Raw genomic sequence first — 23,402 nt, 5'->3', positions numbered from 1 at the left:
ATATTAATCAAAATATTGGTCAACACACTGAAAGAAAGCGCCACTAAAGACCACCCTATTTTTATGAAGCTAACGTCAATTTAGGTTTTTAACAAAGTTATTAGATTTTAGCATTAGGGACTAGAGGTATATATGACATATTGATTTTGAAAAAGCCTTTGAAAGAAGTTTTGTATATTATTATAAAGAAGACAATACACTAGTTGATCACCCAGTGAGTTAATAAGTCAAGAGTCTGTATTATATTCTTTAAACTACCTAGAGGTAGTAGGTCTGCAGAAACTTACAGCTTGCCACAGTCTCTGAGTCTATTTACTAGTAGTACAGGTGACTTTACAGCTTCTTTCTTACTTGACTTTTACTCATATGTCATTTGACAACATTCATATTTTTTATTTTATGCTTTTTAGGGCTGCACCCGCAACATGTGAAGGTTCCCAGGCTAGGGGTCAAACCAGAGCTACAGCTTCCCGCCTGTGCCACGGCCACAGCAACGCAGGATCCGAGCTGAATCTGTGACCTACACCACAGCTTATGGCAATGCTAGATCCTTAATCCACTGAACGAGGCCAGGGGTCGAACCTGAAACGTCATGGTTCCTAGTCTGATTCGTTCCCGCTGGACCACAACGGGCACTCCCATGATTTTTAACACTAGAATAAGATAGAGAGAATGTGAGTCTCCTCCTCAAACTTACTGTGGTTTACGGGGCAGGGGATGTTCAAAAAGACATGGAAGACTCTCATCCTCAGCGTTGGCAAAGATCTTTATGAAGCAGGTATTTCTTTAAAAAAAAAAAAAAAAAGTCACCAAAGTCTAAATTTAATGCTTTCTTTGTTCCCAGGTGGTCTTAGTAATATTAAAAATCTCAAGAAATTCTGTACAAATATAAGTACATCCTTCCCATAAAATAGTACATGTACTTTTGTTAGAGATCATTTTATGTTTTGAGTTGCTCTACTTAGAATGCATATACATTTTTTAATGTTCTTTTTTATATTCTTTTCCATCATCGTCTATCCCAGGAGATTGGACGTAGTTTCCTGTGCTGTACAGTAGGACTTTGTCAATCCCTTCTAAATGTAAGAGTTTGCATCTACTAACCCCAAACTTCCAGCCCATCCCACTCCCCTGACAACCACAAGTCTGTAAAAATATGGAATTCATCACAAATATGGGTCTCAGTCTTGCATAGGGGCCATGCTGATCTTCTCTGTATCGTCCCATTTTTAGTATATGTGCTGCAGAAATGAGCAAGAAGCAAGTAATTCCAGTGGAGAAGGAAAATGCAGTGCTGACTTTAAAGTCTTTGAGCCTAAAGAGAATTCTTAAAGTCTTTGTGGTCTGCCACTTTTTAAAACTATCCTAAAGATAAGGAAAAAGCAAGCATAAAGCATGAAGGATGTGGAAGAAATGTGAAATGAAAATATGAGCCATGAGCCCTATTATTTGCCCTAAGGAAGCTGTCAGCAAAAGATGCTCCTTCTCCTCTGAGGGCCAAGTTCAAAAACAGGGAAAGCAGTGTCAATGAAAATAATAAATGGTCAATCTATAAAAATTTGAAAAGAGCTTACATAGTAAATGAATTCAAGAGGCCACTCAAAATACGTATATATTATTGTGCAATTATGGAAGATATTGAAAACATAAATCACCCGTTGTAATTTTGCTGCCTTTTTATATACAGAAATGACACTTCATGTGGGATGGTGCATTTATGTTGCTAATCTTTTTGGAGGCAGTTCGTAAATGCTTATTACATATTATTATGCAATTATGCCTTCTTTATGTCATCAGAGATTCTCTGCAGCAAATACTGTGACATCATTAAAATTACAGAGATGAGTAAGATGTATTCTTGTTTTCAAGAAACTTTGGAATGTCTGTGGAAAGTGACATCGGCAGTTCTAGCCCTGTAACATACTATGAAAATGGTGGACTCTGAAAGTCAGAGCAAGAGCATTTACTCATAAGAGGTGGAGAAGGTTTTCTGGAGCAAACTGGGTGAGATGATGGCGAAGAAGCAATTTCTAAGTCCGGTTGATGAGCAGTTAACATGAAAGAAAAGCATGGTGCATGCAGGGAGCAAAAAATTATCCAGCAAGGAAAATACAGATATGTGGAGGGGAGGGGAAGACAGCACGTGACCAGGGGCCACAGTGTGTGAGCCTTCACCTTGTTCAGAAGGATGCAGGGCTGAGAGACATTCCATTGTGTCTCAGATCAGGGTCATAAGGGGTGAGAATATGGGGCTGGACTTGGGAAGCTGGTCTCTGCTTTAGAATCAAATGTGGGAGGGTAGTGCTGTGAGCCAGTCTTCCATGTTCAAAATCTCTTCAGCAACGACCACATCTTGACCTGTACTTGTTCATTACACTTGCATGTGTGCGTACATGTTTGCCTACGTGCACGTACATGTGTACATGCATATGGTCTGCATTTCACCAATCTCTTGAAACCAAGCAATCTGTTCCCTCCTGAGTGTCCCATCTTTCCTTTTCAACTGTATTAGTTTTTATTTTTTTATGAACTTCGCACAATTCCAACTTTACATTTTTATTACATCATTATCAAAATGTCTTGCATTGAGAAGGCTATGATTTGGGATGGCTCTTTCAGCAACGACAGAACTTTCTTCAATAGCAGAATGTGTGTGCATGATAAAGAAAGGTATAATGTTAGCAGTAAATTACTTTCTCTGGCCCGATGCTGTCGTTGGAGGCTTTGAACTTGGGTCCTCTTACTCTTGTCACCTGGCAGAGATGGAGATGTCCCAGAGTGAGGGGCTGGCAGCCATGCTGCAGGACCCCTTGGATGATCTTTGGGGTAATATTGGTTTAATCTAATAATCTTTACGATCATTCATGTCTGCAAGTGTCAAAAATGGAAAAGCCAATCTTGTGAATGCAGCAACATGCGCGTATAGAAAATCCCTATTTCATAAAATGTTATCCATCTTTATGTTGATTTTACGGATAGCTCAAACTGTTTGAATTCTCTTTTGCTTGGTGACGGGTCCATTACAGCTTTAGTTTTATGTCACATGTATTGGAAAGATGATAAACTGATTTTTTGAATGCACTGTAAAGCTCTGTATTTATTTATGAAAGGATAACGTGAGAATTTTTAATATAGGAGATATAATTTATTGCATAATATTTCAGAACACCTTCATATTTATCAAGCTGGAAAACAGATTACCTAAAGCTGTGTTAAATTGTTTTTTTAATCTTAAGAATTGGTGTTACTTTTCAGAATTTTTGAAGATTCAAGAATATGTTTTTGTCATTTCACTTTAAGATACTTTTCCTTTTCAATTCATGGGCTGACTAAATGTTTAATATTCTTTGCTATTTCCTCACCCACAGAGGTTTTTTTGAAACCACAATTTTGTCACTAGTATGTCTGAGGAGCCTAATATTTAGATCAACAACAACAACAAAAAAGTGAAAAAAATAGTAAAAGCTGAAGCAACTGTACTTATACGATTGATAGTGAACTATATTAATATTCCCAAAGAACTCTTTCCTGTCAAAACATGTCAACTGACTTTGCAAAAACTGAAGAAAAAGGAGGTTAACTTCTATTTGATATTTGCTTCTCTTATAAGTGAACTATACCAGTTGAATGCAAGTTAATGCCTGTGCCTAATGACCTTGAAGATGAATTCTGCATAGAATGGTACAAACCACTCAGCATCATTTCCATCTCAGATGTGATTAGTGTTCTCAACTACCAGGTCAGTGCATGTACCTCTACAGCTGTAGGCATGACAGATAACACCCTGTGCATTTCAGAGTAAATGATGCTGTAACTAAAATATTGCGCCCATGAGTTAAAGAAAATCCAGATATGGAAAATGGTATAGAACTCTGAACTCACTCTGTAATTTGTCATGCAAAATTTTGCAAATAACTTGACAAAATTTCCTGAGGATGTTTATTAAACATACATTTTAAAATTTAGAAATATTTATTTAGGGTCATCTTAAAAATATCTATATTGCACAAAATCATGGTGTAAGTCTTAACATTCTTTATTTGACAAATATTTATACAAGTGTAAACTATGGACCTGACCCTATTCCAGGTATAAATGCAATTTCTATTTTGATGGATCTTACTTGGTTGTCAAAGGGAAGGGACTTTAAATGATGAAATATAGTCACAGGTAGATAAAAGGTTCTAAAGAAAGCAAGATAAGGAGATGGAGAATGAAGTAATGTACTGGTTTAAATAAGGCAATAGGGAGAGCTTTTCCATGGAAGGGTCGTTTGAATAAAGACTGAAATAAGGGGGTTCCCATTGTGGCTTAGCAGGTTAGGAACCCAACTAGTATCCATGAGGATATGGGCTCAGTCCCTAGCCTTGCTCAGTGGGTTAGGGATCTGGCATTGGCAATCTGCGGCATAGGTCACAGATACAGCTCAGTCCCATGTTGCTGTGACTCCAATTCAGCCCCTAGCCCAGGAACTTCAATATGTTGCAGGCATGACCCTAAACAGAACACAATACAAAACAAAACAAAGACTGAAATAAGATGTGGGTGTTATTTAACAGACATCTGAGAGAAGAGTATTTGAGCTGCTGGGAAGTGGAAGTACAAGGGTCTTAAGGCACAGACCTGGCTGGTGCCTGGGAAGTAAAGTATATCAAAGGTAGAGCCCACAGGATGAACTGGTGAATTGAATTTAGAGTTTTAGAAATAAGAAGGAGGTAAAGACAACTTCATTGTTTTTCCCCTGAGTGGTAGGAAATAGGGAGTCCGTTTCCTAAGATGTGAGATTCCAGGGGATATGCAGGTTGGGAGGTGGCAAGATGGGTAGGTAGAAATAGTTTGGGGCTTCTCCATTTTGAGGTACTATTTTTTTTTTTTTTTGTCTTTTGTCCTTTTAGGGCTGCACCCGCAGCATATGGAGGTTCCCAGGCTAGGGGTTGTTGCTGCTGGCCTATGCCAGAGCCACAGCCACACAGACTCTGAGCCTCATCTGTGACCTATACCACAGCTCACAGCAAGGCCGGATCCTTAACCCACTAAGCGAGGGCAGGGATCGAACCCAAAACCTCGTGTTTCTTAGTCGGATTCATTTCTGCTGCGCCGTGATGGGAACTCCTTGAGGTACCATTTTATATCCAAGTGGAGACTGGAAATTTGAACTCAGGCGACCGGTGAAAGAAAACTTTAGGAGTCATCAGCATGTCACTGTCAAGAGATTAGAATCTCTCAGAGACTAGAGAAGATGTGCAGGAGGCCCCATAGTTTGTAAAGGCTTTGCAGAGAGGAGGATCCAGCAGAGAAAACAGAGTGAACTGGAAGACCAGGACAGTGCTGTTCTTGCATCAAGAAGACAGTAGCCAAAGAAGGAGGAGGTAATCCTAACTGTCGCATGCTGCTGACAGGGCCAGCGCTGTGAGAATCGATCATTGGATCTCACAGCCGGAGGTTTGGGAGTGGAGGGGAGCGGTGTCTGGCATGAGGTGCTAAACCCTGATTTACTGACTTTACCAGAATGTAGGTGAGGATATGTAGTCATCAAATGTAGATACAATTCAGAGACAGTAGAGACAGTTGAGAGTATGAGCTATCTCAGTTCAGGTCTTAGCTCATCTGGGTCCTGGCTGATGTGACCTTGGACCAATCATTTAACCTCTTGTGACTTGGTTTGGCCACATGTAGAATGAGGATGGTAACAGTTCTTATGTTATTGTTAACAAGCATAGGATTATCGTGTGGAGTCATTAAGCAAATATACACAAAATACTTAAAAGAGTGTTTGGTATTACATAGTTGTTTAATATCACTATTAATATTTTATTTTTGGTACTATTATTATTTTAAGCATTTCTGAGACATTTAGGCATTTCTCTTTCTCCTAAGGAGAATAAAGGAAAATAGCAAGGTACTTAGAGGTGGGTGTGGAGTAAGAGTGTGTGTGTGTGTGTGGGGGGGGTGTTTGCTTATTTTGTTTTATTTCGGATAAGAGATTTACATCACGTTTTAATGCTAGTGGGAATATCCCAGAAGAAGGATTTAAAAAATTAGTGGTGCAGGAGAGAGAGGGAGAATTGTAGGTAAGGACCTTGCATGTGGGAGGAGCAGATTTAATGGTACCAAAGAGAACGGGGACACTTCATTGAGAAAAATAGAGGTGTTCCTGCTGTGGCTCAGTTGTTAAAAGAACCCAGCTAGTATCCATGAGGACATGGGTTCAATCCCTGGCCTTGCTAAGTGAGTTAAGGATCCAGTGTTGCCATGAGCTGTGGTGTAGGTCACAGACAAGGTGTTACTGTAGCTACAGCTCTGATTCAGCCGCTAGCCTGGGAACCTCCATATGCCATGGGTGCAGCCTTAAAAAGACAAAAAAGAAAAGAAAAGGAAAGGCAGAGGACATTAGTACAGACAGCAGGGTTGGACGATCTGGTGAAAAGAAGGGGCTGATTTTGTTTTCTAGCTGAGATAAAAGCCAGGTTGAGCATGGCAGGGAAGCCCTGGGAGCTGGGGGTGGGGGGTGGAGGAGCAGGCAGGCACGTGCTCTTACCTGCTCAGGGAGTGGGAGGGTTCAGGGACTGGAGAACAACTGGGAGGTTTCAAGGCAGGGCTGGGAGCCCATTTGATTGATGTGAGTGGTTGTAATGTAATGGGAGGCTTTGTGGCTTAGTTTGGGGTTTGTCTTCTGTGATGTCCAACACTTAAGGTAGAGTAGGCAGCCAGCCGGATGTCACCAGGCTAGGGGTTTGACCAGGTGACTAACAGTGGGGGGACTGAGGAACATGGTGGTTGTTGCAGCTGGACTCAGAGTATTGGCTGCTGGTGAAAGCCAGGTACTAGAGCAACACATTGCTGAGGGATAGAAAGAGGAGAGAGTCTGTGCATTAAAGGCTTTCTTGTTCCTACCAAAGTCAGGGATCATGAAACTCGAAAACAGGGGTGACAGAGGGCTCCCCATGGAACCTCTGCACACACCATCCATGCCCCTGGCAGGAGTCCAAGGGTTTAGGCTAACTTAACCCAAGGACTGTGCTCAGCTTTGGCAGGAGCTCCAGTACAAAGAAGCATCAAAATCCAGGTATTGTTTTAGTACCGTAATCCACTCGGTACTACACTTGAAGTCATGGACCCTTTAAAATAATCTAATGAGAAGTTCTTGCCATGGCAAATCTGACTGCAACGGCTCAGGTCAGTGCCGAGGCACAGGTTTAATCCCCGGCCTGGTACAGTGGATTAAAGTATTGGCAGTGTGGGTCACAGCTGCAGCTCAGATTCAGTCTCTGGCCCAGGAACTTCCATATGGCATGTAAAATTCAGAACTTCCATATGCCATATAAAATTCAGAGAGACAGTAGAGGATACAGTTGAGAGTGTGAGCTATCTCAGTTCAAGTCTTAGCTCATCTGGGTCCTGGCTGATGTGACCTTGGACCAATCATTTAACCTCTTGTGACTTGGTTTGGCCACATGTAGAATGAGGATGGTAACAGTTCTTATGTTATTGTTAACAAGCATAGGATTGTCACGTAGAGTCATTAAGCAAATATGCACAAAATACTTACAAGAATATTTTAAGTATTTTGTGCATTAAACCAAGTCACAATATTAATAGTGATATGAAACAACTATGTAATGACATTCTTTTAAGTATTTTGTGCATATTTGCTTAATGACTCTATGTGACAATCCTATGCTTGTTAACAATAAAATAAGAACTGATACCACCCTCATTCTACATGTGGCCAAACCAAGTCACAATATTAATAATGATATTAAATTAATTAATATTAATTAACATTACTATTAATATTAATAGTAATATTGTGACTTAATATTAAGTATTTAATGCATAAAATACTTAAAAGAGTGTTTAAAAAGTCTTTTAAGTATGCACAAAATACTTAAAAGAGTGTTTAAAAAAATAATGATTTTTTTATGGTGTTGCCATAAAAAAATCAATATTCTAATGAAAGCTATGAGCATCGTAATATTACCAGCTTTGCGTGTATTCAGATATCCTGGCAAAATTCCATATACAATCCCAGTGGTACTTGAGGGCTGAGGAAATCCATCCATACACCTGAGAACTCCAGGTTGAAAGCTCTGCTTTAAAAATTCTACCTTACATATTACATGAAATAATAATCATCATTTGAATGTAAAAAAATGGTGAGATTCAGAATTTGAAAAATGCTTTGTGTAGAAGATATGTTCTTGGCTAAAAGGAATTAGTGGAAATTAAAAGATAATTAGAAATTACCCATAAATAGCTCAAGAACTATACTTAAAAGGACAAAGTACAATATAGGAATGCATAAAGGTTTATTAGATATTCAGAATTCAATCCAGTGGGTAATTTGTAATCTTTTATGTTGTAGGGGAAAAGCAAGATGAGTAGTAACAATATTTAGCAATTATGCAAGAATGTACCTACCTAAGTGTGCTCTCTGGGTATTAAAGTATTATTTTTCCAGTTTACGTGCTAGCAGAGGCACCATGAAGCTGTTATCAGTGAAAAAAGGATGTAGTAAATGATGTATAGCAGGTGAAACTAGGGAATCCACGGTGAGTAGGTTCAAAGCCTCATTTGCTACTAACTGGCTGTCTGAGCCTAAGCTAGGTGATAAATCTCAGTTTCTTAGCCTATGATATGGGGATAAAAGAATAATACCTACCTCGTGGAGCTCTTTTAAAGATTAAAAGAGATAATGCATCTCAAGTGCCTAGGATATATCTGGCAGCTAATAAGGGGTAAATAAATGATAACTATTGATCCTAATTTTCACCATAAAGAAAAATGTAACCTAATTATATGTTCCAGAGATAGTGTTTTTCTCTTGGCTGTAATTTTCTAGTTGAGGTCTGGAATCAGCGTTGACATTTAGAAGTCTTGTTAGTAAAAAGAACAGTAAAAAGACTCACAGACGTAGAGAACGAACTTGTGGTTGCCAAGGGGAAAGGGGGATGGGGGAGGGGTGGATTGGGAGTTTGGGATTAGTAGATGCAAACTGTTCTATATAGAATGGGTAAACAACAAGGTCCTACGGTACAGCACAGGGAATTTTGTATCCTGTAGTTAAGTAATGGAAAGGAATATGAAAAGGAATGTATATATGTATAACTGAATCACTTTGCTGTACTTTAGAAATTAACACAACATTGTAAATCAACAATAAAGTAAATTGTTTAAAAAGAACTCTAAAAAAAATAGTAGTTAATGGGATCAAATGCCTCCTACTTTTTGGTCTCTCGAGGCACATTACTCCACGTGGGTAATGGCCAAAAGTGGTTTATTTTATTAACCGCTCAAGAACTATCTGAAATTACTTTTTGTCTGCTGGCTGTTAAGACATTTTAGTGTTTCAGTCCAATGTTATTTATAAATTCACTCGAGTTAAACTCTGCTTCAGGCTTACTGTGTAGGACCCACCAAATATTAGGAATTTTAGGCATCCATTTCCACAGCCAAGGCAAAGCCTGCCAATCTAGACCAATGAGCATGTCATTGAGCTAAAACACTGAAAATTGAAGTTTTTAATAGCAAAACTCCAACATAGTCTACAATATTAATTAGTTCTCACAATTACTGAGAGAAGTTCAATAGCCGTTTATTTCTATTACCCAGCTACAGAAATCAGTTGATCCCTAAATTTCCTCCAATGTTTAATAGAAACAGATATCCTCATTTATGTATGTATTAACAACATATTTTAAATCAAAATATCATTAATTATAATTTCCCAGTTATTCTGTCAGGTTCTGCTAACAATGATAATGCTGAAATAAAACTTGCCTTCGTTGTCACTGCAGTGGCTCAGGTCATGACTGTGGAGCAGGTTTGATCCCTGGCCCAGGAATATGCTTTGGGCACAGCCCAAAAACAAAAACAAAAAAAACCTTCCTCGATAAAAAATTTTCCATAAATGCAAAAAAACAAAAAAGTCAATGGTATATAGAATTATAGAATTATTTATAAATTAATATTTTAGAAACATGGAGCATAAGGTCTTCACCAATCCCTAAATAGTTTCATCTTTAATAAAATGATAACAGAATGCTGTAATCCTCTACTAAAGAAATTGTCATATGGAATCATTGCTTTTTTTCCCCATTTTTTACAATTCATTGTAGTATAAAGAAGACTGTAATTTTAAAAATATTAGATGTATTTTTAAAATATCAGATATATTTCAAATATATTTTAAAGTATTAGATATATTTAAAAATATTAGATATATTTTAAAATAGCAGATATATTTCATTCCAGAATCCTCAGCACTAGCCATGTTTGGTTCTATTTAGAGTTCTTATTGTGACCACAACCTAAGAAAAAACTGGGAAAATTAGAATTAATAATTATTGGAGTTCCCATTGTGGCTCAGTGGGTTACAAACCCGACTAGTATCTTCGACCCCTAGCCTGGGAATGTCCATATGCTACAGGTGTGGCTCTAAAAAGCAAGCAAACAAACAAAAGAATTAGTTATTTTTGGAGGTAAAATGAAATACATGACACCTGGCTATATTTAAATTTCAGATAAACCATCAGTTATATTTAATGTAATACGATCTGTGCAGTATTTTGGACATACTTACTAAAAACTTATCAGTTGTTTATCTGAAATTCACATTTAATTGAGCGTCCTGTATTTTATCTGGCAGCCCCACCAGCACACCTGGTTGCCTCTTCCCACGCTGCTGGCGAAGCATTCACTTCCTCACAGGGAGAAGAATCTAAGAACCGGAAGAGTATTGCTCAGCTCTAAGCTTCAAATAGATGTTTAAAATGGTTAGCTAATTTTTGGTATGCCAGCAAGATTCTTTGATTTTTAAAAAGCCAGGCTGTGATGTAGTTGGGGAAAGAAGACCTACAGGGTCCCCAGACCGCAGCTTGGAGGCTGATCAGAGAGCAAGCAGGTATCTAGAGAGAACACAAAAGCAGATTTCCTGAAATCTGGAAAGAAGTCGAAAGATCCAGAAAGAATCAGAAAGTTAAGAAATTCAGAGGGGATGAGTCTGGAGTTTGTGGCTGTGTGGGATCCTCATGACGGCACCCAGCAGGCCCTAGTCTCCAACCCCATTCCCCCTTTCCACCCCCCCACCCCCCACCGAAGTTCAGCCAAGGTGGGTTGGAGTTGACACATCAGAAACCCCAGGAAAGAGCTGGTGGCTGCTCCCATGTGGGATCCTGAAGAGCCCAAGTAGTTAAGCAGGGAGACGACATGGCATTGTGGCGGTGGGGGGTGGGGGTGGAGGCTCCCCTTCCTCTCAGCCTGCAGGAATTCCAGATGTATCCATAGGATCCCTGCAGAAGTTCCAGAGTATCAGGGGCTTGCAGAAAGGTGTCAGGACCAGGTAGGCCAAGAGGGATGTTGTCTTTGGGTCCTTGTTGCTAGAAGCGTGTGCTGCCCTTGGACCTGATCACCATGGAACCCTAGTCTTGCCTCCTGCCCATGACACAAGTCCTGCTCAGAGAGGAGGAGGAGAGAGGGGAGGTCACTGAACAACCTGAGGATTTTCCTCTGGGTGACAGAGCTGACAATCGGACATGGCTCGAAGAATTGACTCTAACTGAAAAAGCCCTAGATTCTGATAGACGAGCGTATCAGGCCCAAGCCCATAGAAGCTCTGGAACCAATGGGAGTTTATCCAGAGGAAAAGGAGGCAGTCACGTTTCTGCGCCAAAGATTAGTAATGTTGAGCTCTCCACCTGCTCCAGCAGACTGTGACAAGGACAAAAGGAGCTGTAAAGCAAAGGCCCTATCCGTGCCCTGTAATTCTCCACGGAGGAGGGGGAGTGGAAATTGATTGTAATGGTGGTGGGAAATGGAGATAAAGTTATCCTCAGAAGCTAAAACACCAAGCACAAATGTATTGAGAAAATACAGGAGTGCTTGGAAAAGGCAGGCTGTCCAGGGTGCTGTGGGGGAGGACTTTGAATGCCTGTGTCTCATGGGGTCCCAGGGCCCTGAGAAGGGGAGTGGGCTGCGGGTGAGTCACCAGAAAGCCAGACAGAGAACACAGGTAAATCTGGGCCCTGTGGGTCACTTCCACATTGAAGAGCAGCAGGCCTTTGTTTTTCGAAGTAAAGGACAACTTTCCAGGTGTTATGAACGAGGATTGACAGAATCAGAACTGCGTTGTAGGAAGATTACAGTGATTATAACGTGTAGGATGGAGTGAGGGATGGATCCTCGAGCTGTCACCAAAGATGACTTTGGAGTTTTAAACCTTAGAAAACGGCATTATAAATAGAAACAATGAAGGCGAAAGAAATTAAGTGTGAGGGGAAGATTAGGATTCACTTTAGATGCATCAAATAGGATATAGCCATTCAGTCGATCAGCGAAGATGTTTTGAACACATACCAGGTGCCAGGCCTGCCTCAGTGCTAGAGTTGGAATGGACAAGGCACTGAAAGCATCTCAGCTCTGTGGAGCAGGAACCCTAGTAGGGCGTATTTTGGTTTATTTCTCTTCAGCCGTCACCTAGCACAGGGAAGAGCTCAAATATTTGTAACAAACAGACTTGGAACATCCAGATGGGAAAAATCCAGGCAATATAGTTATTACTTGGATTTGCATCATTATTAATTGCTTCTGAATATTTTTGCCTTGAATGAAGCTAAATTTGTTTTTTGAAATAAAAACAAAACCAAAGCCTGTTTAAAAATTAACAAAGACTTCACACTGCATATGATTCATCACCAATTTTGAGGTTTTGGTTAGAGGAGCCTGGGGGAAAGTGAACCTCTATTCCCTAAATCGGGGTTGGCAGATCCATCCCACAGGCTGATTTTTAAATAAAGTTTTATTGTAACACAGCCAGGCTCCCTGTTTATGTATTGCCTATGGCTGTTCTGGTACTACATGGAGTAGCTGAGTAATTGTGAGACCATCCTCCAAAACCTGAAATATTTACTCTCTTGAACTTTACAGAAAAGGTTTGCTTACTCCTGCTTCTAAACCAGTGTTGGGTAAGTTAAAAGTAGGTTTGCAAATGCAATAGGTTGACAGCTTGCTTTAAAAAAAAAATGTAATTGTAATCTAAGCAAAGGGTAGTGTTTCTTAGGCATGCAATTTAAAACACTAATTACACATCTTTACATGTAGTGATTAAAGCAAGGCTTTTAATAGGCAGCACTATGAGTCCAATGTAATGAAGGTACTTAAAAGTAATAAATTTCCTTTATTCTGCAAAATCTTCTATAATCCACACTTTTATATGGTTAAATCAAACTGTACACTGATGTTTTCTTGTAGGACTCTTACCAAAAGTGGGGTCTGGCTGCTCACTGCTCTAAAGCCAATAAAAAGGTGAGGTTGGTAAAAAGGAAACTGCTTTATTTTGGAGGCAGGCAACTGGAGGAGCAGGTGGACTCATGTCCAAAGGCCAACTCCCCAGCTGACAACCAGTGGGCAAAAGCTTCTAAAGGGGAGTTTCACGGGGGTATAGTTAGAGGAAGGGGACAACATGCAGACCAGCATAATCAGCTCTGACAGTTGCCTTGAAGTTGGTCATGCAGTAGCCTGATCATAATTTGATTGTTTTAAGTACAGTTAGTCTTTAGTTCCAGGGTCAGTTTGTTCCCATTTCCTAGAGGTCAGTTTTTAGACTTATGTAAGATGGAGCAGCTTATGTTATGGCTACAGTCTGTAGTTCGTCATGTAGTTCACTTCTTTCACTTGGTGGAGTTTTCAGTATCTATAAAACCGCTCAAAGACTGTGGCTCAGAATATTAGCTACAGCCCTTGAGGAAGAACTAAAGGTCCTTGACTTTGCTCAATGACTAAACTATTATTATTTTGTCTTGCTTGACTGTTTTTCTTTCTGCATGTTCTCTCTTTTCTGACTAAACTTATTCTTTGGCTAAAGTTTTCTACAGACAAAAGACAGGTGGGGGACATAGGGCAGAAGGACTGTGGGGGCTCCTGCTCCATTTCAGAACAATGTTTTTTTTTTCCTATAGGAAATTGTTCCATGAACATCAGTTAATATGAGCATAAAACAATCCCGTTAGACAGTGGCGTGAGATAATAGAATGTAAACCACTATCAGAGTGAACCTATTAAAAAACAAAGGCAGCTCTCAACTAGTGTAGCTTCCCTTAGCCCCTTGGCCCCTATAATTTTTTTTTACAGCACACCCATCACAAGTCAGGTCTCATATGGTCTGTCTCGCACTAGAATAAGAAGGCTTTCCTTCCACCGGGTTGCCTCCACCAGTTGGCCTCTTTGTTGGGTGCCCATGAACACACACACGCACACACACACACACACACACACGCCATGTGCTCACACATAGGCATTCATGAACACATTCCTTTGTGGGCACACACTCCTTTGTGGTTTGGGTATTATCTTAGAGATGTGGGCCTCTGAGCTACTCTCACTTTATAACTGATTCAGAAGCAGGAAAAGAAAATGAACACACTTCTGAATGTGGCAGGTAGAAAGAATCCCTGAAGCCATGGATACTCCTCCGACTTTAGAGAGTGATAAGTGTCCCTGGAGGCAATTCAGGAAAAGTGCCTAGAGGTCACACTTTGACCAAAGTAACCTCCTTTAACTAACACGTGGCCTCCCCAGGGGACCACTCACATTAGGGACATCAAGTCACATAGTATGCACCTGAGAACACTGGTGAAGACTCTGCTTCCAGGCTGCATAGATGAGCCTTGCACCTTGACCATGAGCATCGTCCTGGAGAGGGATGCAGAAGGAAAGCACAGTTGCAGGAGTCCTCAGTTATGAGGCAAAACCTGGTGCTGCCACTGAAGACAGAAGACCAGATGGTATGAATTTCAGATCAAACTTAGTTCCCTTTGCCTTTTCATTTGGGCACAACTTAAGCCAAACCTGTGAGTCCTTTTGGCATTTTGACTCAGCCATATGGGAAAAGATCAAATCATCCAACAGTCTTGTGCATACATGTGAATGTAAAAGTATATACACTTCTACATTTTCAAGATAGCTGTGCCTTGTATAACAGGGCCCAAGGTGAACCTGTGCGTTCTAAGATAGCAGATCCAGAATGCAAAATTCTTCCTTGTTTCCAAGGCAACCGAATGACAGATAGCATGATTCTTAATCCAATGGTTAAAATGATGATTCTGGTACCTTTTCAATTAGAAAATGGCTGTAGGAAAACAGACATCCGTGGATTCACCCCATGCTGGCCCAAAGAGCCTGTTTTCCTAACAACATTGATGGAGCATCTGGCTTCTGATCTGTTGCCAAAAAAACTGAAGGCAGAAAAAACAGAGATAATCTGATAACTATATTTAATGCATTATCATAGTAATTGTATGGCATTGGTTCCAGTGCCTTACTTACTTACTTGGCATATATATTCTTGAGAAAATAAGCTGATGGAGAGAGAGCAATTAACTCATCTGGGGCATTTACAAAGGCTACAGACCAGGCATTTCCACCGAGCTTTGAAGGATGAGTTTAGAGGAAAAGAGGTGGGAATTTCAAATTTGGTAGACATGGAAGGAGAAGGATGCTCAGTGATGGTGGCCAGGGGTCCATTTGAGGAGTACTGGTAACTAATGGTGGCTTGGTACTGTGGTGCGAAAGAAGAACAGATAGGTTGGAAGAGAATATTGAGGTTTTAGAAATGACCATTTTTGGAAGTGTGTGTATTATCTCACAGAGAGAGTGATATCGGACTTAATTTTAGAAAGAGAAATCTAGGAGCAGTGTGAATAAACGCAAGAGGGGATGAGGCAAAGAGCCCATTCTTTATATCTGCATAAGAAATGTTTATTGAGAACAACCAACCATTTTCCCAGATCTCCCTCCAACATTGGCAAAACCCATTCAGTCATCTTTAGCTGCAACTGCACATCCTCACTCTGAACTGGAGTCGCCTCCTTTCTGGACCACTAGGGGACAGCTTCCTCACAGGTCTCTTCCTGCTTCTCATCTTGCTCCCTTCTAACTCGTTCTCACAGCAGACAGAATATTTATTTTTGGTGATAGAAATCAGCTTGCCCCTCCCTAGGGCAAATCCTTCAGTGTCTTCCCACGACGCTTAAGATCAAGTCTGAAGCTGTCCAAAAAAAAAAAAAAAAAAAAAATTGCCTTGGAGTTCCCATCCTGGCTCAGCGGTAATGATTAGGATCCATGAGGTTGCAGGTTCAATCTCTGGCCTTGCTCAGTGGGTTAAGGATCTGGCATTTCTGTGAGCTGTGGTGTAAGTCACAGATGTGGCTTGGACCCCGAGATGCTGTGGCTGTGGTGTAGGCCGGCAGCTACAGCTCTGATTCAACCCCTAGCTCAGGAACTTCCATATACCCTGGGTTCTGCCCTAAAAAGCAAAAAAATAAAAAAAAATAAGTCTCTCAGACTGTGCCTGATCCAGCCACCTGAATCTCATCCTCTCATCCCCACGTCCCATCCCCCTCCATCCTTCGCAGCATGCACCAGCCTGGGAGGCCTTCTTCCAGTGCCTTGAGTGACCAGTCTGATTTACACCTGTTTCTCAGCACATCTCTTTGCCTTGGCCACACCCCATCCTCCCCACTGGACCAGGCCTGTTCAGCTCTAACGTGTGCCCAAGAGAAGCATGGTCCTGACCCTCCCTGCCTGCCCATCTCAGTCTCAATCTTTATTAAAAGCCCTGCTGGCACCCTTACACTTTCTTCCTGGACACCTAGCATAGTGTGTGACTGTGCATTAGACATATGTGCTCCTTGATGATGTGAGATGGCCCCTGGCTTCCATATCACAAAGTCCTGTACCCTGCTCGTGGCAAATGCTGAGAAACATTTGTGGATGAAGAAAAGGAAGGAGGGAGGCTGCTGAGTGTGGGAAAGACAAATTAATATTTGTCTATTTCTTTCTCTCTCCTGCAGCTCCAAATAAATAAGAACACAGGAGTGGAGTAGGGGTGTAAAAGAACAATCTTTTTGTAGAAACCAGCACACATTCAAGACTTCAGTCCAGGGTGAGAATAACCATCTCCAGGTTGGGGAAGACTCTGTAGGAACAATGCCCCCTCCATCTCCCTTGATCTTTATACCTGTGGGCTTCCCTCTGATTAGGGATGATGGTCTTACCCAGCTCCTAGGAGAGCATCATTTCCCCTGAGAAATACAGACCCCCTTCCCTTCATCCTTCTCAGAAGAGATGAGACAGGCCAACCTTTGAAGGAAGAATTTTATCCAGAAACCACAGAGAGGAGTTCCCATTATGGCTCAACGCTAATGAACCAAACTAGTATCCATGTGGAGGCAGGTTTGATCCCTGGCCTCCCTCAGTGGATTAAGGATCTGGCATTGCTGTAAGCTGTGGTGTAGGTCACAGATGTGGCTTGGATCTGGCGTTGCTCTGGCTGTGGTGTAGGCCTGCAGCAACAAATTCCTTAAAGAAAGTGTTTGTAGATAAAGTCACCAGAAACAGAATTGATGGAACCTGCTTGATGAGACCCATAACTAAATGAGAGATAATCCAATTATTTTAACATTATCAAAGTGGAGTATAAAGAGTTTAGGAAGAAAATGAATTAAACTCTTCAGACTTACACATTTATTTCTGAGCTTTAGCATCTAGTTAGGAAACCAACGACAACAGTTTGTTTCCTAAGGATTTTGTTATAATTTAAAAATTGTCTGAGTTGCCCAGTGGCCTAGTAGTTAAAAGATCCTACCTTGTCACTGCTGTGATACAGGTTCAATCCCTGGCCTGGAAACTTCTACATGCCGCCGCTGTTGGTGCAGCCTGAAACAAAACAAAACAAAAAACAGAACAAAAAAAAACCCCAAACAAACGAAACATTGACATGCTTAGTACAGCATGAAGCTTTGACAACTGGATGCAGTCATAGTGGCTTAGTTCCTTTTGTAAAATTTACTAACATAGAAATGCAATGTCATTGGGCAGAAGTTACAAAAGGCAACTTTGTAAGGCTGTGCTCACCACCAAAGTCATTTATCAGCCAGTTTGCCAGGATGTAAGGTGCTAATTGGTATTTAAACCTTAGGCTGGATGATGTTTTCATTTTGTCTCAATGATCACTGTGCATTTTGAGGTGAAAATAACTAGAAATGTGATCCCTTGGAAATTTGTTAATGATGGTAGTTGGAATACATTTCTACATCTTGGAATCAAACCCAAACTCATGCACACTTTAGCCTATTGTTTTATTGTTTCATTGTCTCCACTTCTCCCACCCAAACCCTCCGGACAGTGGCCTCAAATGTATCGGTTCCCTACCCTCCTCTTACAGGCTTAGAAATTATAGAAGAACTCAAAATGCTCTTTTGTAAGTCACACTCTGTGACTTTCACCTGTTACTATTTACTGTATCAGACATTAAAATTGGAAATGATTAAATATGTATTTTAACACATTGATTAAAAATTCATTTTGATGTCATAATAAACCCATTATATGTCTATATAAATATATATATATTTTTTAATTTAATGATTTTTATTTTTTTCCATTATAGCTGCTTTACAGTGTTCTGTCAATTTTCCACTGTACAGCAAGGTACATACACATTAAATATTTATTTTAAAATAAACGTTTTTGGGGTTCCCACTATGGTTCAGTGGTTAATGAACTCAACTAGTATTCATGAGGACGTGGGTTCAATCCCTGGCCTTACTCAGTGGGTTAAGGATCCACATTGCAGTGAGCTGTGTGTAGGTCACAGATGTGGCTGGGATTCCACATTGCTGTGGCTGTGGCTGTGGCCAGTGGCAACAGCTCCGAGTTGACCCCTAGCCTGGGGACCTCCATATACCTTGGGTGCGGCCTAAAAAGACAAAATAAATAAATAAGTGAAATAACTATATTTTTCCAAATACTCTTATTTTAAAAGAAACATTTACATTTCTTTTATATTTTTGAAATTTCTCTACAGTCTGACTTAATAGAAGAGAGCTATGTTCTCGTAGCTCCTTCTTTGTTTAGTCTTTTGGAATACATTTTGTGTAAAATATGGAAAGAAAATCTAGCTTCACATAGAGAGGAAAAGGAAGGGTCCTTTTGCAGCTTTTCGGATAACTGTCGATATTCTTTGATACCACACCAAAATTCTGTACATTGTAGTTTCTTAAAGGTTAGTAGAAATAAGAAATTTAAAATATAGCAATGAACTTTTTGTCCTGTGGTAAAGTCCCTTACTCTGTCTTGAATGGATCCTTAAACGCCTTAATTGAACCTCTTACCCAGGTGTGATGTTGGCTTATATTACTGATTATGTAGATGTTCTAAATGTTGATCTATTTAATATATATCTTATATGCTATAAGATATATAATATAGATTATATTAAATATAATGAATGTATAAATATTATATTAATATCATAGTCATTATAATATTAATATTTAATTAAGATAATATTGTAATATTATTAATTAATGTTATATCAATTGAATATAATTATATAACTATATAAAATATATTGTATGAAATATATTTACTTTATATATATCTATTAAATGATATAAATAGATAGGTTTTTTTTTATACCTGCCACATAAGGAAGTTCCTGGGCCAGGGGTTGAATCAGAGCTGCACCTGAGGCCTGCGTCACAGCCACAGCAACACTGGATCCAAGCCACATCAGTGACCTACATGCAGCTCACAGCAACACCAGATCCTAAACCCTTGAAGTGAGGCCAGGAATGGAACCTGTATTCTCACGGAAACTAATATTGGGTCTTTAACCCACTAAAGCCACAATGGGAACTCCCATGATATTTTTTTTTCAAGTCATACTTATTAATGTTATCAACAGTGTCATGAGAAAGTCTTGACAAATGTTTAAATTCAAGGTGGCTGGTCCAAGTTTTCTCCCACATTCTAATCCTTTCATGAACATTTAAATATTGTCAGTTGCTTTCCTTGAAAAGAGAAGTTCCCTTTGTCGTGTGGCCATAAGAAAATGCCTGCAGATATGGAGTAACTGTAGCTTGTCCGTCAGTCTTTCTTTCAAGTAAAATTAGTGTCCCATGAAAATAGCGGCTAGTTCATTTCACATCTCGACACACAAGTAAGTGTTTCTCCAGAGGAAAGCCATCATAAAGCAGAAGAGCTTTATGTGTATTTTCCATTTTATCACCCAGAATATTAAAAAGAAGTGCAGTCAAGGGTCAAGACTTAATAAAATTAATCAATTTTTACTGCTCTGTCAAGGACATTTTTAATTGGAACTGGCACTTTTTTTTTACTATGTATATGTGACAAGGAAGGATGTAACAGCTACAGGAACAGGTTGATGCCACTGGTTTGATTACAACAAAGGTACCAGGAGTTTTACCCCCATTGCTTCTGTAGCTTCAGTGGAAATATCAACAGAGTTGAAAATGCAAATAAAATCTTAGGGTCCATCTGACTGTGGTCTCATCTTTACAGATTCTGGGGAAGGCATCCAGGGGTTCCTGGAGCTGACTTTGAGAACGGTCCCTCTGATTTCACCCTGGTCTGTGCCATTGGAAATGTTTTCCTTCAAAGAGAATTTTACGGGGCAAACTCATAATGCTGCCCTAGGATCTTTTCAAAAAACAGCAACAAAAAGCACGACAACGTACATTTCTTTGAATAGTGTTTACCTGCAGTTAATGCTTAAAGAAAAGGCAGTTATGGTCTGTATTCAGTAGTTTACATAATTTCTCCCTTTGAAATAGCAAGGCAGTGTTTGGGTTGCTGCTGCTTTTTCATCCAGTCACACACTGCATATTAAGACTAAATATAAACTTTGAAATGTTTTCAGAATTTAATTTTCCTTATTTGTGCACAGCGTTATGCTATTATGCTACCATTTTAATTTCTTTTGGCCGTAGCAGGCTTGCATTATCAAAGAAAGGGTAAGAAATGTGCAGCCTTGTGTGTTGGATTTGCTTATGATTCGTTTCATTTTAAATAACACGTCTGATAAATTAGATAAAAATAAGGTTGCCTTTGGGAACTTTCTTTGTGAACATGGGCTTGTCTAAAATAAAATGAATTATTTGACTCAAGTTTCTATTTCCATGGAGTGTCTTAAGGAATATTGTAAGTGGAAACTAAGGTATAGGGCGTCAGTGCTGTGTGAGGGCTGCCTGGGTGACCTTGTCCCAGCCTGGGAAGGTGTCAGGAGAGGTCCTCCAGAGACCAGGAGTAGAGTGGGTAGGACCTTGGGTTTTAGATGCACAGACATTTTGGTTTTCTTTGCCATTTATTATGTGGGTAATGGCCACAGTACTTAATTTTTCTAAGCATTTGTTTCCAGCTGTAAAATGGGGCAATGGGAGTTTTCTTGTGGTGCAACAGGTTAAGGGTCGGACTTCGTAATTGCTACAGGTCAGATCACTGCTGTGGTGCAGGTTCAGTCCCTGGCCTGGTAACTTCCACATGTGGTAGGTGTGGCCAAAATAAAATGGGGTAATAATTGTATGAACCCCTACCTGTCAATGACTTCCTGGCTACTATGAACATTAAATAACTGTGGTCTGAAAAGCCTTCTAGCCCATTGGCTGGGATTCAGTGTTTTAGTTTACTCGGTCTGCCAAAGCAAAGTGCCACAAATTGAGGTGCTTAAACAATAGGAATTTACTGTCACTGTTCTGGAAGCTAGGTGTCTGAGGTCAGGGTGTCGGCAAGGTCATGATCCATCTGAAGGCTCTAGGAGAGGATCTTGAGGAGCTTCAGGAAGCTCCATACTGCACGTGGCACTCTCCCGATGTGCCTCTCTGTGCCCACATGGCCCCTCTTTATAAGAATTCCAGCCAGTCACACTGGATGAGGGGCCCACTCTACTGCAGGTTGACCTTATCTTCTTTTCTTTTCAATCTTTTGCTTTATTAGAAGCATTTAAATAGAATTTTATATGCTGGCCAAGGAGACATACTATCTTTTTTTTTTTTTTTTTTGGCACTTTCCCACAACTCAATTTTATTTATTTAAAAAAAATTTTTTTTTTTTTTGTCTTTTTAGAGCTGCACTCAAGGTACATGGAGGTTCCCAGGTTAGGGGTCGAACCGGAGCTGTAGCCACACATTCCCTTTCTTGTATTATCTTCCATCATGACATTTTTTTTTTTTCTGTTAGTGAAGTTCAGGGGTTTTTTAAAATTGAAGTATAGTTGATTTACAATGTTCTATTAATTTCTACTGTACAGCAGAGTGAATCAGTTAATCATATATACACACATTCTTTTTCATATTCTTTTCCATTATGGTTTATCACAGGATGTTGAATATAGTTCCCTGTGCTGTATAATAGGACCTTATTGTTTATCCATTTGACTTATATGACTTTGCATCTGCTAATCCCAAACTCCTACTTCATCCCTTCCCCAACCCCTTGGCAACCACAAGTCTGTTCTCCATGTTTGTGAGTCAGTTTCTGTTTTGTAGATAAGTTTATTTGTGTCATATTTTAGATTTCACATATAAGTGATATCATGATATTTGTCTTTCTCTTTCTGACTTACTTCACTTCGTATAATAATCTCTAGGTCCATCCATGTTGCTGCAAATGGCATTATTTCATTGTTTTTCATGGCTGAGTAGTATTCCATTGTGCATATGTACCACATTTTCTTTAGGATGACCTCATCTAAAGTAATTGTACCCAATAAAGATACATTCTGAAGTACTTGGGGGTTATGACTTAAACAGATGGATTGGATTTGGAGCATCGGGGTGGGGGTGGGGTGATAGAACTCAACCCGTAACATTTAGAAAGCCCTAAGTAAATGTAAGGTTTTACTCTTATTGTTTTGTTGTTATATTTCTATGAAGGTGACTCTTAAATGGTGAGTAGGAGAGGTTGGAACTGAGCACGATTCTGAGATTCTAGTTTTAACACCTGGATCAATACATAATTTCCATGAAATGAGATGGAAACTCAAAAGGAGGAGGAGTTTCTAGTGGGGGGGGGTGCAGGAGGGAGGTTGAGTTGAGGTGTGCAAGGTTTTTATAATTTAGGAAACATTTTTATATCTGATTGGTACATCAAGTAAAATTTTAAATGAGATCCTGAAGTGAAACGTGGGAGGGGATTAAGATAAAATTTTGCAGAAAAAAAATGATCATATTTTGCCAATAATCAGAAAAAGAAAAGTTTGGCCTGTATATTACACACCTATGCTTGCATTCATTCCACAGACGTTTATCAACTGTCTACCAGGCATTCAGGTAATTTTTGTTCCAAGTTTTCAGGTATTTGAGAGATTTGGGGAGCCAACAAGTTGTAAAACTAGAGACATATATGGGGGAAAATGAATAGACTAGTTTGACAATAGGAAATGCAAGAGATTCATCTGCAGAGATAGGTTCGAGCCAGGTAGAGGAGGGCCAGAACTTACTTTCTTGAATTTTTTTTCCCCTGAGAGCAATGAGAAAGCGTTGGGGACTTTGAACAGGAACTGGCACGTGCAAGGCTGTATTTTCGGAAGACTAATCTGGAAAGAA

At 39.9% G+C, this 23,402-nt stretch overlaps 1 protein-coding gene across 5 annotated transcripts in view; it reads left to right on the top strand.

Moving 5' to 3' along the window:
• CTNND2 (catenin delta 2) overlaps positions 1-23,402 on the top strand; it is a 1,013,144-nt gene that overhangs the window by 633,028 nt on the left and 356,714 nt on the right. The gene's annotated exons all lie outside the window — the stretch shown is intronic.

Source organism: Sus scrofa, chromosome 16 (genome assembly GCF_000003025.6).
Source record: "Sus scrofa isolate TJ Tabasco breed Duroc chromosome 16, Sscrofa11.1, whole genome shotgun sequence".
In the NCBI taxonomy this organism is placed as follows: domain Eukaryota; kingdom Metazoa; phylum Chordata; class Mammalia; order Artiodactyla; family Suidae; genus Sus; species Sus scrofa.
The sequence above is the reverse complement of the archived record's forward strand: the minus strand, read 5'-3'. Positions and strand labels throughout refer to the sequence as shown.